The sequence below is a fragment of the Pteronotus mesoamericanus genome, unplaced genomic scaffold (assembly GCF_021234165.1).
Source record: "Pteronotus mesoamericanus isolate MK-2021 breed Mesoamerican mustached bat unplaced genomic scaffold, CSHL_Meso_final contig_65, whole genome shotgun sequence".
Taxonomy (NCBI): domain Eukaryota; kingdom Metazoa; phylum Chordata; class Mammalia; order Chiroptera; family Mormoopidae; genus Pteronotus; species Pteronotus mesoamericanus.
The window spans coordinates 8,052,562-8,068,180 of NW_026555228.1; the positions used below are offsets into that span (position 1 = coordinate 8,052,562).

Here is a 15,619-nt window from a genome sequence, read left to right on the forward strand (position 1 = left end):
AAAAGTTGTCATTTGGCTTCAAAGAGTTACTAATAATGGAGGGCTAGGGTTGATTTGCAATTTAAGATTTTAAAGGGTCTACTACTACAAATGAGTCTGCATTTTGCTGCTCTCTAACCATGGTTTCAAGGACATAGGAACACATCGTGTAAAGAAACTGCTTTGCTCACCTAAGAACCAGTTTAAAATATTTCCATGTCTGGTTAAGGACTTGCAGGTCCCAGATGCCAGCAGAACCAAATAATTCATTCAGTACTTGAAATTCACCCGAAACATCAGGACGACTCCCTCAGATGAGCAGGAGGATGTGGCACATGTTAGTTTTCAGAAAACAGAATGGAGTTCTCAGGCCCTTATTTTAAGAAAAGCATGTCATTCAGACCCAGAGAAGCTATGTGAAAGGGCTTGGAATACGTTCTTGTTTTTTCCATTCCCAAGCTCCCTTTCTGTTCTGTCGTAGCATCACTGAACTGAGTTCCCAGGCTGAACTGAGTCTCCACTGCTTTGACCCCAACCAGCCCAGCTCTCTGTTGCAACACCTGTCCTGGCAGGTAGGGTGACCATATCCTCTCTGTTTGCCCATTACTTTCTGGGTTTTAAAACTGAACGTCCCTTGTCTCAGGAGCCTACACCCCTGATCCCAGGCAAACCAGAACAGGTGGTCACCCTAGTGGCAGACCACCAGCCAAATCCCTCTCCTCTATTTGGGCCAAGTCAAGGCCTGAAGCAGCAGAATTACCCCATGCGTTCTGCTGCTTACAAATTCGGACCTATTTAAAGTATATGAATTTGGAAAATGTATTTAAAGCTGCTGACTGCAGATGCGCCTGGCTGTTAACTATGTCTGTCAGGTTTTCTTCCCCTCCTTTTTTCTGGCCCATTCATTGTTTTCATCACACTACTTTCAGAAACTGGATCTCAGATGATTATATGGGCCAGGGCCGAGATTTTCTGACCACTCACTTAATTCTCACCTCAACCCTGGATGCAAAGGGAAGGTGGGGCCCGGGTATCTCACCTCTCCCCCATTACCAAGTCCCACAGCGTCAGTCTCCTAAATACTAGAATCCAACCATTTGCCTCCCTATCCACTATGCTGCTTCAGTTCAAGTTCACTGCTCTCCCCAGATTACTTCAAAAAAGCCTGTTTTGGTCTTCCTCCCCTCCTGCCCCAGGCTCATTCTCTCCTGGGGGAAAAACAAACACATAAAGTAGATAATGTCACTGGCTTCAGGATAAAGTCCAAGTTCTTTATCAAGGCTTAATAGCTGTTTCTAAACATTACTGTGGGTTTAAGTGAGAGCACATATATTAAATTCCTGGCCAGGTGCTTCAGCTCCATTGTGAATTTGGAGAACTTGGAGTGCTTCACCTATCCACAGGAGTGGTAAAAAGGGTGGGGCATTTGGCACTGATGATTACAGAGAGGGGGCAAGCAACAGATTTGAAGTGTCCCACAGGGATGGGAGATGAAGAGCTTTGTGTCCAAATATTTGAGACAGAGTTGAAAGTGGGCCTGGTCCATTAGAGAAAGATGGGTCTCATCCCCTGATGAGTGGTGGTGACAGAGATGAGAGGGACAGGGGTGGAGTCCCACTGGTGTGCTCGAATTTGCTGAACTCTGTCATGGGTGGATGGCACAGAGCTAAGTGGAAAGATGGAAGTACACAAACGCAAGAATGTGACATTTCACTATTGATTAATGGGGACCCATGTAAAAACAAGATTGAGGCCTTGAGTCCATGCTTTTGAAGACTTGCTTTTGGAAACAGACAAACTGGGAAAAAATTGTGTGTTTGTACTTTTTATTAAACATATTATATTATCAGCATCTAGGTGCTACATACACAGCATACTGCCAGGAGCCAAGGAGGGCTGGGTTGTTATATAGATGGTCATCAAAATGAACTTTAGGAAGCACTGCCTGGCTCAGGAGAATGAATGCTGGTTTTAGACCAAACCATAAAGAAACAAAAGACACATGATTCCCGCTTGCAAAAAATAAATAAATGAATAAATAAATAAAGTAAGACAAAAAGGGAGAAACATCCAGAAAGAGAAAACAAAAAGGCATACATTCTATGGAAGAAAATGCAGGTTTGTGCGCAGTTAGGAAAAAATGATGCCACATTACTCTTTTAATTTACAGATATTCATAAGAAAAATAACCTTATAGCTGCTTTCATGAGTAACCTCAGCTACTTCTTTACACCTCCATTTAAAAAAAACATACAACAACAACAACAACAAAAAAGCAACCCAAGAACAACATTCTCAGCACTGATGAAAAAAAGCTAGATTAAAAGTCAAGGTGGCCAACATAACGGTTCCCTTTCCAAGGACCTCTCCAGGCCCCCTTGCTACCCATACCCCTTCACCTCCAATCCTGTCCCAGGACACCTGTTCTGTGCTCTACAAAAGAACAAGGACTTTAATTAGGGTGAAGGCACAGGCCGGGGGGACCCAGCTTCCTTATATGTCTTCCTCACATATGTTACCTTTTTTTCTTTCCTAGTTAACTTTTCTGCCACTGTTTAATTGCAGAGAACAGCAGATCAGACAACAAATGGGCCTCTCTGCCTGGGCCTGCCCTACATCACCAGGGTGATCAGATAATTCCTAGAGATTGTGCCTCTTTCTTTTTACCCTGCCTAGTTTTCCATCCCCTCTCAAGGCACCCCAACTTTAAATGAATGCATTCCAGAACAACTGCCAAGGGAGTGACCAAACCTAACTATGGCCCAAATAAATGTGGAACTGTCCAGGTCCCCAGGAAGGAAGCTTCTCCCAGCTGATGTGAGCCAGTGATTACTGCTTTCTGTGTACTAGGAGGTAACAGTACTTCAAGATGCAGGAATTTCTCAAGGCCAGAGAGATTAATGGCTAGCCAAAGGTCCTAGTATCAGCAGCGTGAGTAGCCCCTGGGAACTTGTTATAAATGTCAATTCTTGGGCCCCACTCCAGACCTGTCCTGGAGGCAGGTCCCAGGAATCTGTATTTTAACAAGTCCCCCAGGTGATACTAAGGTACTCTAAAAGCTTGAGAACCACTCAGTCTACAGGCCACTGAGAGAGGGAGCGGTTGTGTTTTGGCGAGGAGGGAGGAAAAGAGATGCAAGGCTGGTGGGCATTAGAGGGGAAGTACATGTAAAGCCTGGAGCAGAGGGGCAGAATGGCACAGGGAAACAAGCGTGTTCTAGAACTGCACTGTCCAATGCGGTAGCTACCAGTCACATATGGCAATTTACATTTAAAATTAAAAATAGAAAGACAAATATTGCATGATCTCACTTTAATGTGGAATTTTTAAAATGCCAAATTCATAGTAACAGAGAGTAGAATGGAGGTTACCAGAGGTTGGGATGTGGGGGAAACAGGGAAATTTTTAAAAAGAAAGAAAAAATAAAGTAGAAGGGTGGCTGCCAGGGACTGGGAAGAGGGGGACAAGGTTATTTTGTTTAATGGGCACAAAGATTCAGTTTGCAAGGTGAGTTTTAGAGATAAATGGTGATGGTTGCACAACAATGTGAATGTACTTAATACCACTGAACTATACACTTAAAATGATTAAGAAAAAAATTTTAATACAATTAAAAATAAAATTTAAAAGTCAGACCTAATTCACACTAGTCACGTTTCTAGGGCTCATGAGAGACTTACAGCTAGTGGCTACCACATTGGACAGAGTAGAATATTTATATCTTTGCACAAAGTTTTATTGAACCAGGCTGGTTAGAATCCCTGTTCCACTTCCTATGAGCTGTGTGACCTTGTGTAAGTTACTAACCCTCTCTGAGCCCAATTCCTCCTTTATGAACTGAATCCCATAATACACACCTATCTCATATGATTGTTATGGATCTGGAAATAAAATAATAACTGTAATTACTGGGTACAACTGTCCAGCCCATAGCAGGAGTTTGACAAATGATAGGTAATATTACTTCTATTATGATTTTATGAACAGCCACTGGAGACATTTTCTAATGAAATGGACAGTCTACATTGGCTAGGGTGGACTCCTTCCACTACATCTCAATTGCAATTTCCAGAGCTTATGTAGGTGACTTTATTTTCAACAGGACAAGCCAGCAGTGCCATTCCAAAGCAATGCCCATTTGCTAGCAGGCCATAAAGGTAGCATCCTAATCCAGAAGCAGAATGTAAGAGACTTGTCATAAGACTACAATTGAGTACAATTCTTGAAGCCAGAGAGCCTCGTGGTGGGTGAGTGAGGGGATTCCTTTTTTTATTTACCACAACTGTCATAATCCCTGGGATTGTCTATTACATTTGACTCAACTCTTCAGTGTTCTTCATCTATAAAGATGTCCAAGAAATCTTGTAACATTATTGCAAACCTCCCCCCATATAAGACAACAAAATCCAGCCCAGAGCAATTGCACAAGCTGGAGACATCTTCCCTACTGAAAGCCAGTCCTGAGGGGGATAATGGGAAGAGGGCTTCATGTGTGGTGTTTCATTCTAAGTAATTAGAAAATAGGGAGTTACTGAATGTTCTTGAGCTAGGGCGACTGCTTTACTGAGAGGAATAGCAGCTGGAGGAGCAAGGACAGGAGTTCGATGGAGCCGTGAGAAGACTGGGGCAACACCCAGGTGAGCCCTGCTGAGGCCTATGTTAATGGTGGCAGTGGGCAGAGCTGAAGACAGGAGAAAGGGGGCTCAAGCCTATGTGAACGGTCAGCAGAGCTGACAATGGGAACCAGGGATAAAAGTTCCAGGCTCCTAGTACTGAGGATGCATTTTCAGACATATCCAAGAGGCCAGTTTTCCCCTTCAAAGTCCTCTATTGAAGTAATTCCATTCTTCACATGGGCTTCGGACAAAGCCAGCTCTCTGTGGTGATGGGTCAGAAGAGTCGAGTAAAGGACTTGGAACAAGACCCCTCAGGTTGGTATTTCTGGCTTAGGGATCATAACAAAGGCTCCCCCTCCTGATCCACTCAGGCCTTCCAGGTGGATCCCAGACTTTCTGATGTTCTAGATGAGTAACATTTTTTTAAAAATGGAGGCTCCGTTGGAGCCTCCATTTTCTGACTTTGTCAAAAAGAGATGTGAAATTACAAATGTCATGTACTATCTCAATCATTCATAAGAGAGACTTTAACACTAATAAAATTAGGAAAGGCCATTTTAGAATAAAGGACAGTTCTATAAAATAGAAAAGGTTTAGCTTAAAGAAACTCACTACTTTGTCCCTTGTCTTCCATTTCACTGTGAATGGGTAGAAATTTTGTCTCATGCAGGCAGTGGTCTGCAAGCTTGGTCTGCGGGGACCATTGGTTTACCTGACATTCCAAAAACGGTTCACTGTGTGGTTTAGGCTGCCAGAATCAGCCCCGATGACCCCAAATCCAACTGCCAGCTCCTAAGAGGAAAACAAAGCTGAGGTTTCAGGATTGAGGGGTGTGTCTGACATGGAAAGGCACGGCAGAATCAGTCTATACTAGTTTTCTTAAAATGCAAGTGATAAACCACAGAGGATGCTAGTACAAATGGTCTCATATTGATATATTCACATTCAATAATTTCATATTTAGTCAAGTGGGTTAGTGATTTTTTTTCATAAAAGGAAATTGCAGCCAGAGCTAATTGCTCAATCTGTAATGTATCTGGACGTTGCTTAGATGTTGGAAAGGAAACAGTAACATTGTAGTTTTAGCAAAGAGGAGGACATTATGTTTTTTAAATGTAAATGAATAGAAAATGTGGCCCTGTATGGTTTTCAAACCTTTGATGTAAATGGTCGGAGAAAGAGCACCCCTATTTTCAGCTCTCCTTGACATTTTTCTTATTTCAAACATGTGAAAGGAAATTCATCAGCACAGGCTCAATCCATTCCCATCCATTGATTTGTTAGCCAATCAATGGCCACTGTAGTCTGAAAAAAAATAGCACCCGTTTCTATGAACCTTTCCAAGTGAGGCCAAGTTCAGCTAAGCTTAATAAAAAGAAAAACAGCAAGGACCATCTGGAAAACACTTCCGGAGTCGCAAAAGATAGTGGCAGCCTTTGCCCAACCTGCTATAAATAAGTATCTCAGGAAAAAAAAAAAAAACACCCAATTTTCAAATCTGTTTCTACTTAATACAGCTGCAATAGAGTTTATTTAGCTTTCCCCTATAGCATGAAGACTGCCTTTTTATGACAAGGGTCTAAATGTTTTTCACAGCCATTTCCATTGCCATTATTTTGAAGAACAACATACCACGAGGACCTGTCTGTTTCTGCAGCACACAGAAGTGGCCCCAATGGCCTCTGCACCATGGAACTGGCCTCCAAAGGCCAGATTTATGGTCCTGTTTCATATCCCAGTGTTGCAAACATCACCCAAATCCTGGCCTGCAAGGGGCTGGCAACTTAGAATGACCAAATGTCTTGTGCAGCAAATCAATTATTTATCTGCCTGGACCCAGTGTGCTGTGGATTCTGCCAGCTCATTGCCCCTTCTTGCCGATGACAAGGAAGGGTCACATTACTCTTCAAATGAGACTAGTACTTGCCGATGAAGGCTTCACAAAACCCCTACACACTTACCTTTCCATCTTTCCTCACTGGCTAAGCTTGCAAAGGAATTTTTCTACACATGACACTCCAAACTCCTTCAGACACTCTTTGGGGAAAAGGCCCGCCTACCTTGGATAGCTACAATATGAAGTGGCCCCAACTGCTGTGTGCACTGAGTACCTGCCTATACCCTCGAGCACCCCTAAATGGCCCATCCCACTCTAAAGACTGGCAGGGCAGGGTTGACCCCAGGACACTGTACTGTGTAATGAGTGACCCGCCCCTCTATTCTCCCTCTGTCCCCTAAGCGCCCATCCCATTTCCATGCATGGGCAGGGAAGGGTTCACCCCTATGACACCTTCCCTATGAATGCATGCCCCTCCTTTCCTGCCTTTCAAGGGACCCTCAGAAAGAAGATGGTTGAGAGCTTGTCTTGATGGCAGCATTTCATCTGTTGCTGAAGACTGCAGGTATTATAAAATTTGAGGTGCCAAGGAAGCCCTGCTGACATTCTTTTTCCCAAGAATTGTTCCAAGGAAATGAATGTGTGTAAGAGGGGAAAAATTTGGGAGGGGTGGTGGAGACTACCTGAATTTGAATTTCCAGTCATTTTGAAAACTATTCTATTTAGCCACCATTGACTTTCTTCCTCAACAGTACTGAAATGAGTGGTGGGTAGAGGGCTCCCTTGTCCTGAAAGGAGTGTTTTCCAGTGTAATGAGCAGAGCTCTCGCAAGTACATTAAGGGGCTAGATTAATTGGCTCAAGTTTAAGATGCTACAGGAGAAGTGACAATGGAGAGGGGGCAGAGGAGGAGGAAGATGCCTAGTGGCTCTGAAAGCATGCCTCGAATAAGGTGGATATTAAAAAGAAATTAGGGAGAAATAAACCTGCTCTCTTAATGAAAAACCAGAGAAGCCATTCATTATTACAATGTACCCCCCCGCCCCCATCCCCCGATTACATATTACTTACTCAATGCCTGCCTTAAAAAAAAAAACAAACAAAAAACAAAACTCTGTGTTGATACAATCTTAAATACCCTCCTACCAACCTTAGGATTAAATCAGGCACATGACCCACTTCCAAATGTTAATTAATAACCCCCATGAATTGTATATATAAAAGTCAGAGGAGGAAATTGTGTCCTTTATGATTTCAAATTGAATTTCCCAAAAACCACAACTTATTTATTAAATCTTGGTCTAGACCAGTGGTTATCAACCAGGGGTGATTTTGTCCCAGTAGGGACATTTGCCAAGGTCTGGAGACATTTCTGGTTGTCACAGCTAGGCGGGAGGGATGATGCTACTGGTATCCAATGGGTACAGGCCAAGGATGCTGCTTAACATCCCACAATGAATGCATAAGACAGCTCCCTTACAATAACGAAAGATCTGTCCTAAATTGTCAACAAAGCCAAGACGGAAAAAATGTACTCTAGATAAAGCCAAGTACGTTTGGTCTTTAATATTGTTATCATTGGCAGTTATCAAAGGCAGAAGACACAACTGTCTTTGAAATCTAAGGTTGGCTTACATATATGTCCACTAAGAACATATTTACTCCTTTCAGAATAAAGGAAATAGGGTCTCAGTCTGAATCTAAGAACATTAAAGAAACATTGTGACCATGGTGGGGGCAGGTAGGATGCATTTTAAATGTATATTTCATCAGTCTAAATGGATGGAAATTAATATCTCACAAAATAAGATGATTATCTACTTATGTTCCATACAAAACCAAAATCAATACGTTGTATCTTACTTAACCTGCAATTAGAGTAAAAAAAAAAAAAAAACTAAAACAAGGAAATGCCATTTTTTCCCATTTCTTACTAGCTGGGTACACTTTTCTGAGCAAGAGGCATTAAAACACAAACAAGCAGACAAAAACCTTTTTTTAAAACAGATTTTTCCAGGAGTATAAAAAGCTTCCTGAACCATTCCATTTTATTTACTGTAGATTCAATCAGTCTTTAGTGAGCAAAACATGCAGCCCATTCTCTTGGTTATGCCTGCCTGGCTTTCCAAATGCCCTCAGAACTGGGATGATGAATCACATACCTTGGCCCCACTGTGCCAATTAATAGTAAGCAAAGAATTCCACACAGCTACACAGGACTTTCTGCCTGGTATGTGTACATGTGTGTGTATGAGTGTGTGAGTGTGCATAGGGAAGATGTTTGTGTGTGTGTGGAGCAGGGGGAGTCCTTCAGTCAGCTGTTTGCAATCTTAAGGGAAGGTGTTGAGATTCTCTAAAATTTCTTTAGTTCTAGAACATTCTGTGCAGCTCTGCAGTGCCCCCAGCATGGGGCTGGGCTTTGGTCAGGAAACATGTATATACCTAGAGTCAGCCTAGGGCTTCCAGGCTAAGGAAAGAATGACTAACAGCTATACCATTTCAACCCCTCCAGGCCACTGTTTCTCTGAATTATATGGCCAAAGTGGCCATATACACAAAGGCAAAAATAACAACAACAACAACACACCCAAACACACCCAGTCTTGGCTGCCACGGAGGTCTGATTCTGCTTCTGAAAAAGAACAGTTGCTACAGTGCAGCTGGAGGAGCTTTTCCAGGGAACTGGTAATACCCTGGCTGTTAATGAATTATTTTTCGCCAGAATGTCGGATTCTTCCTGTGCTCCAGTAAACAGTCTGCTTCTGCCATGGGAAACAAAACCCTCTCCTTCCGAGGAGCTCAAGGAGGTCAGCCAAGGGTCCCCTGTGGGGGTAGCCCCCTTAGGAGCCAGAGACACAGGCACCTAATCTATAAATCACCACAGCCTTGAGTTCATTATTCTAGCTCTTTCTCTCTACTTGGGCCATGCCCAGTGCCAGGGAAGGGCCCAGGAAGACCCACAGTGCCCCTGCCACCCTCCTGAACTGTTCCTTGAACAGGTTTCCTCATTATCAGCACCACAATGTGTGAAACTGGGCTTCCTTGCATTTATTCTGTTTGTCTCTCACAGAAACTGTATTTATCTCATTGCTCTTGCTTTCATCAAGCTGTCAGGACATGACTATGTGCCCTTTTTTTCCTTCCTCTTCTTTAAGGTTGGCCCCAGCCCCATATAACCCACTCTCAGTATTAAAGTGTCTACCTGGGACAGTACAAATCTTCTCCAAGCACAAATCTCTGGGAAAGACATGACTTGATCAGGCGTCAAGGAAATCAGTTGCTCAGGCAGGAGACATCTCTTCAATGGACAAGTACATGGGCCTAGGGGAAGGAAAGCGGTCACTTTGTTCCAAGCCAGCCCTACCCCCACCACTCCTTGCTCTGTGCTCTCCATTAAGTTTCAGGAGCCCACATTTCTAACTGAACTTGGCTGAGCAAACATGCTCATGGGTAGGCTTGATGGGGACCTCCCAAAATGGCACCTTAGCTACCAAAAATCTAAGTTGCTTGATGAGAGCCTATTGTGGCTACTACATTAGCCCCATGTCTCCCATCTGCCATGGAGATGGGAGTGGATTTATGCCCCACCAAATATCTGGAGGTGCTGTGAGGTTGAAGGCACAGGTTGGTAGTTTACTCTGGAGCAGTGCTGTGTAGTAGAAATACATATGTAATTTTAAAGTTTCTAGCAGGCATATTAAAAAGATGAAAAGATACAGGTGACATTAAATTTAATACTATGGCTTATTTAAACAATATATTCAAAGTATTATCATTTCACCATGCAGTTGATATAAAAACCATCAACAGATTATTATTCTGCATTGCTTTGTACTAAATTGTAGAAATTCCATGCATATATTATCCTTATAGCTCATCCTACTTTGGACTAGCTACCTTTCAACTGCTCGATAGCCATATGTGACTAGCGGGTACTGTATGGGACAGCAGATATAAAACATTTCCATCATCATAGAAAGTTTAATTAGATAGTGCTATGCTGAAAGACCAAACCAGCTGTGGGAAGAAGAGTGACAGGTGACAGCAGGATGGACTGTAGAGTTATTGGAGCTAAGAACTACAGCAGGAATGGGAACTGCGAGTACTGTGATGTTCTAGGAGCCCCCAGCTCTACCACTAAGTGGAGAGTAAAATAGGCTTTTAGAAAGGCCTAGGTCCCATACATGCATAGTGAGTATAGCCGTTACTCAAGCTGGTTGTGCTGCCTCCATCTTAGCTCTTCCAATCTGGCAGGGGATGGGACAGAAAAATCACCACAGTCAAGTACGTTCTTTCAATAACAATTCTGGGTTTGCAATCTAATTTGGTGAAGCAGATACAGAAACATGATCAAATTACATGCGCCTGTGTCTGAGCATGCATGTGTGTGTTCTTGGCTGAAGAGAGAAGGAGGGGCATGGGAGAAATACAGAAGTACTAACATAGCCACCAAAATCACCTCCTCATCAGTGGCCATAAGAACACAAGACAGTGGTAGAATCAAGGGGTTCATCAAAAATTGTGAGCCATGAAGGAAATGCCTTGAGTCTGAAAAGAATAATGGACATCTCGGCAAACAATCAGGTGGAAGAGAGGAGAGATAATTCGAGGCTTCTCCAGGACAAGAGCTGCCAACTCTACAGCAAGGATGTCACCCTGATCCCTAAATCAAACTTACTTCAGAACCCCACACAGGCTTTTGTGCAGGAGAGGGTGCAATTAGCCATCTCCCTTTCCCCTGGAGAGTCTCATTCTCTGAGGGCTCCCTCGGATCCTGATAAGGGAGGCAGCAGAGTCAAAAATACCTCATTATATGGATTCAATTTCTTGCTCTCCCAATGGCTCCAGAATTTCTAGGGGTTAAGGTCGACATCTGGTTGGAAAGGGCCTAAGGGACTAGCTTGGACAATGCATTTGCATAGCAAAACCCCAGCTCATTTTTATTTAGAATGTCTTTATCTGAGGCAGTTAAGAGTCAGAAATACCTACCCACCCTTTGGTTCCACAGTGGGACTCCGGCTAATTACTTAACCTGTCTCAGCTTCAGTTTCCTCATCCACAAGATGGAAATGCTATTGTCCGTTTCATGTGGGCTTGTCAGCTTAGAACTACTCCAGGCTAGAACTGGAACATGACACCAGGAACTCCGAATCCCCAACCAAACATTCATAGCTCTAGATTTATCCTTGCTGGGTCTCTCTTGACAATGACTTACAGCTCCCTCTCCCCCACCATTCACTCTACCAGCTCCATCATTTAGTTACTCAACTCTCATTTATTAGGCAATAATTAAGTGTTGGGTATTCCAAGATGGAAAGGCACAGTCTTTCCACCTGAAATAGTCAGGGACTATTTGGGGTCTAACTACTTGACACATAAACCCTGGGTGACTGGGTTGCATCACTGGTAATCTCCTCTCATCCTTAGGCACCATATTTTGTGAATGGATAGGGTCTGAGGACTCTGGCCTTTGGGAGAAATAAATAAGAGACTTGGGGCAGAGATAGAAGGACATGTTGCCCTTTTAAATCATAACCACTAAAGCCTGGAATCAGACATGCGACTGGAAATTTCTCTGAACCTCAGATTCCTAATCTGTAAAATAATGTCTCTGTCATGTCATAGGTTCCCACATGTGAAGTGTTTGGCAGACAGGGCAACAACACATGTCAATTCCTTTCCCAATTTATTTCCGTCCACTACCCTCCTCCCTCAAATCTAAGGTTAGGGAAGGAGCCAGAGAACAGAAACTTGTTATTTTTCTTGTTATTATTTTTTAGATTCACAGCACACTACATGTGAGTCTCCCCTCATTCAGAATACCTCCATTCTGGGGTTGGGTGGATCAGGGGAGGCCACTTAACTAGGGCTGGATCTGTCTGCAGGTGCTAGAGCACTCCCAGCAACACCTGGTCACACACCTTCCATCCTTTTCTTTTTCTTGTCTTTCAGAGGCCCTGTCTCAGAGGCTTTGTTTTCTGACAAGATTTTTTATTTTACAATTCTTACCCAACTGCCCACCAACCAAGTTCTAATGCTGGCAACTGGCGTCACCTGGAAAGCTGTCTTTGCTTTTAACCCTGAGATAGGCAGGTTTTTTCCTGGGCGGAGCCTGGCTGCTGGAGGTCTGGGGCTTCTTTGCATTATAAGGACCCTCCCTGGATGGCTGATTGGTGCTGGTACCAAGGCAGCCAGTACCCTAAGTTCCAGTCTGACTTGACTCACTGTGCCTGGACCACCTTGTGGATGCCCTTAGTGGGCATCTGTCAGGATGAGACACAAATGACTATTCACAGGATATTGCATCTGGCAGGGGGGTCGGGGTTGGCGAGGTGGGTGTAGGTTTCGTGGTAGGTAGGTGGCTTCTTTGGGCTTCTAAGGGACAGAAGAATGGGGATGACACCAGGCTTATGAGTCTGTGCCTTCCAGCCAACCCCCAGCTTCTGAAGATGGCACAGCTCCCCACATTGCCCTTTGAGAAGAAAGGCTAAGGACAAAATTGGGTGGGGGCATAACGCTGCTCTAGTGAGTGGCTCCCACCCACCAGCCTCCCCACTGTCTCCCTCGCACACTGCCACCACTCTACTGTAACAAAGGCAAATCACCACGCATTTCCAAAGTTATCAGAAGTCTCTTGCTCAATCAACAAACGATTCTGATGACTCAAAGGGAGGAAGACAGGCACCCAGAAAACGGTGGGAAACATTCCCTCAGCAAAGCACAGCAAACCTTATCGTATGCATGCAACGCTAAGAATTGTCTCCCCGCTGGTTGCTTTTCTCTGTGTTCTAAAGGGAAGCTTCCAAGAATCAGCTAAATAAAGGGATCACACCAGAGGATGAGAGAGAATGCTAAACCAACAAAAACAAAGACCCAGATGAAACAGAGCGAGCCATGAGAATCCGCGGTTATCAAAACTTTGGCCGTATCTATTTATCATCGCTGCACACCCGAGCTCTGCGGAATATCATTCTGTTGATGTCACTTATCCTCAGCAAAATATTTACACATCCTTAAAAACGCCAGATGAGGGGGGCCGGCCCGCGCACCGCCGCAAGTCGCCCCCGACGCCCCATCGCCGAGTTCTGGAAGACGGTGAGGTCGGGGCACGATGGAGGGTGGCTCCTGCAGGGTGGCTCCTGCGGGCACAGGTAGGAGCTACGGACAGTTCCCGGAACAGGGGACCCTAGCGCTGCGCCCTGCCCTGCCCACCTCTCCCCGACCTGACTGCAAGAAGCAGCCACATCCTCGGTACCGTGTCAGTACCTCTTCGTCCTCCCCCTGCCTTTCTCATTGATTAAGTTCTCAAACCATTGTTAAAGCCGAGTTGCTTTTCCCTGGAAAACTGGGCTGAATTCATTAAGCTCCCCCATGCCACAAAAGGAATATTCATAAAAGTTTGGCAGGCAGAAAAGGAAGCTGACTGCTTGCCACAGGGTGGGTGACAATTCGTTCCTCCAAAGCCACCTTCTTCCTCCGTGCCCCATCCCTCTCTCCATCCATCCGTCGTACCCCAAACCTACTCCAGGGACTTCTGATAGGGAAACACAAAGCAGCAGCTGTTTGGCAACATTTCTACCCCTCGCCGGCAACTGTGGTGGGATGCCATTTCCCCACCCAGGCGGAGCTTATCCGGAACAATAGTCGGGCTTTAAACGGCAAACAAGCAAACAACACACAGAGCACAACCCCAACCCCGAAAAACCCAACAAGGCGAGAAGCAATAACTCCCTCCGCAGCAAAAGGCACCACGGAAACGCACGCAAAAATGCAGCGAGAAAGCTGCTCAGTGCCTAACATGGCAGAAAGCCCGAGCCGGTGCGGCCACCCCGAGTGTGGGCATTGGGGTGCAAGAGGGCTCTCGGGGCGCCGACGCACACTCACCGGACTCCGGGAGGATGCGGGGCCGGCCAAGCGTCACAAAGGCGAGCCCAGCTTGATCTGGCAAAACCCAACTTTCCACCCGGCTCGCCAGGGCCTCCAGATACGTCAACAGAATCCATCTTTCGAAGGGCCTGGAAGGCGCCGGGTTTTCCGGGCCGGGGCAGAGCGACAGAGCCAGAGGCGGCCCCGTGCGGTGCCCGGGCGCGGAGTCCGCCGCGCGCCGCCCTCTGTGCCCGGTGCCAGCGCCGGTGGCGGCCCGAAACCCACTTCGGGGCCCCCGCCCCGCTGGCCGGCGCCGCCTCCTGGGCCGTCCCCGGCTCCGCCGGCAAGTGCACGGCGCCAGAAGCGGGAGCGAGAGCGGGGCCCGGAGACGCCGCACCGGTAGCGGCCTCCGCCAGCGTCCCCGCCCCCGTCCGGCCCTTCCCCCTGGCCCAGGCTTCAGGGCGCCGTCCTGCCCCCGGGAGCAGGCCCCTCCCCGGGCTCCGGGGCCCGCCAGGCGCTCCCAGCCCGGCGCGCCCCCTGCGTCCCGTGGCAGGTCAGCACGGGGAGGGCGGGGGGGGACCCCGGCCCGCACGGGGGCGCCGCGCCCGCTACCTCGCAATCGCAGCCGCCGCCTCCAGGAAGCCGCGGGGTGGTCGCGGGTACGGGAACTCTCAGGTTTGGCCTCGCCGCTGGCCTCCTGAAGGGGGGTGCACAGCGGTGGGAGCCGCCGTCGCCGCTGTCACCGAGCTGCTGTCGCCGCCGCCACTGCCGGTTGTGCGTGAGCGTCTGTGCGCCTCGGTCCGGGCGAGTGTGTGACTGCGTGCGGCGCCCGGGCTTTACTATATACACGAAGGGGTGGGAGGAGGCGGGGAAGGGGAGGGCTTGGGGGAGGTGGCGGAGGAGGGGGATCAGGAGGGGGGGCGAAAGGGTACCCGAGGAGGCGGCAGCGGAGGAGGGACAGGTGATCTCGCCCACGGGGAGGGCGTGGCAGTGGGTGGCGCGGGCTTGCATCAGGAAGGGGCACCCGGGGCGTGGTGTAGGGGTCGGGGGTGGGACGCCGCGGAGGGCCGGCGGAGCGGGGACCCTGCCCCCTCCCCGTAGGCTAGGGACCATTCCAGACCCCAGGATGGAGAGGAGAGAGAATAGAGCCCAGGAGGGAGGAAGTGACAGGCTGATGGAAGTGGGAGAGGTGGTAAGGGCCCAGCGATCACCTTCTAAAACGCCAATTGTGATACATGTCGAAGATCCTTCTCACTAGGTGTGAAATTAAAGACAGAAATAGTCCACGGACATAATTTCATTTCCATATAATTGCTTGAGAG

The 15,619-nt window shown here is 46.7% G+C and overlaps 1 protein-coding gene across 3 annotated transcripts in view; it reads right to left on the minus strand.

Moving 5' to 3' along the window:
* RAI2 (retinoic acid induced 2) overlaps positions 1-14,962 on the minus strand; it is a 62,598-nt gene extending 47,636 nt beyond the window's left edge. For 2 of the 3 annotated variants that reach the window (XM_054581108.1, XM_054581106.1), the window contains exon 1: positions 14,316-14,468. The gene's annotated coding sequence lies outside the window, so the exon portion shown is untranslated. Of the gene's footprint in view, positions 1-14,315; positions 14,469-14,909 lie in introns of those variants that run through there. The other variant, XM_054581107.1, reaches the window with a different exon arrangement.
* Positions 14,963-15,619: the final 657 nt, after the last annotated feature.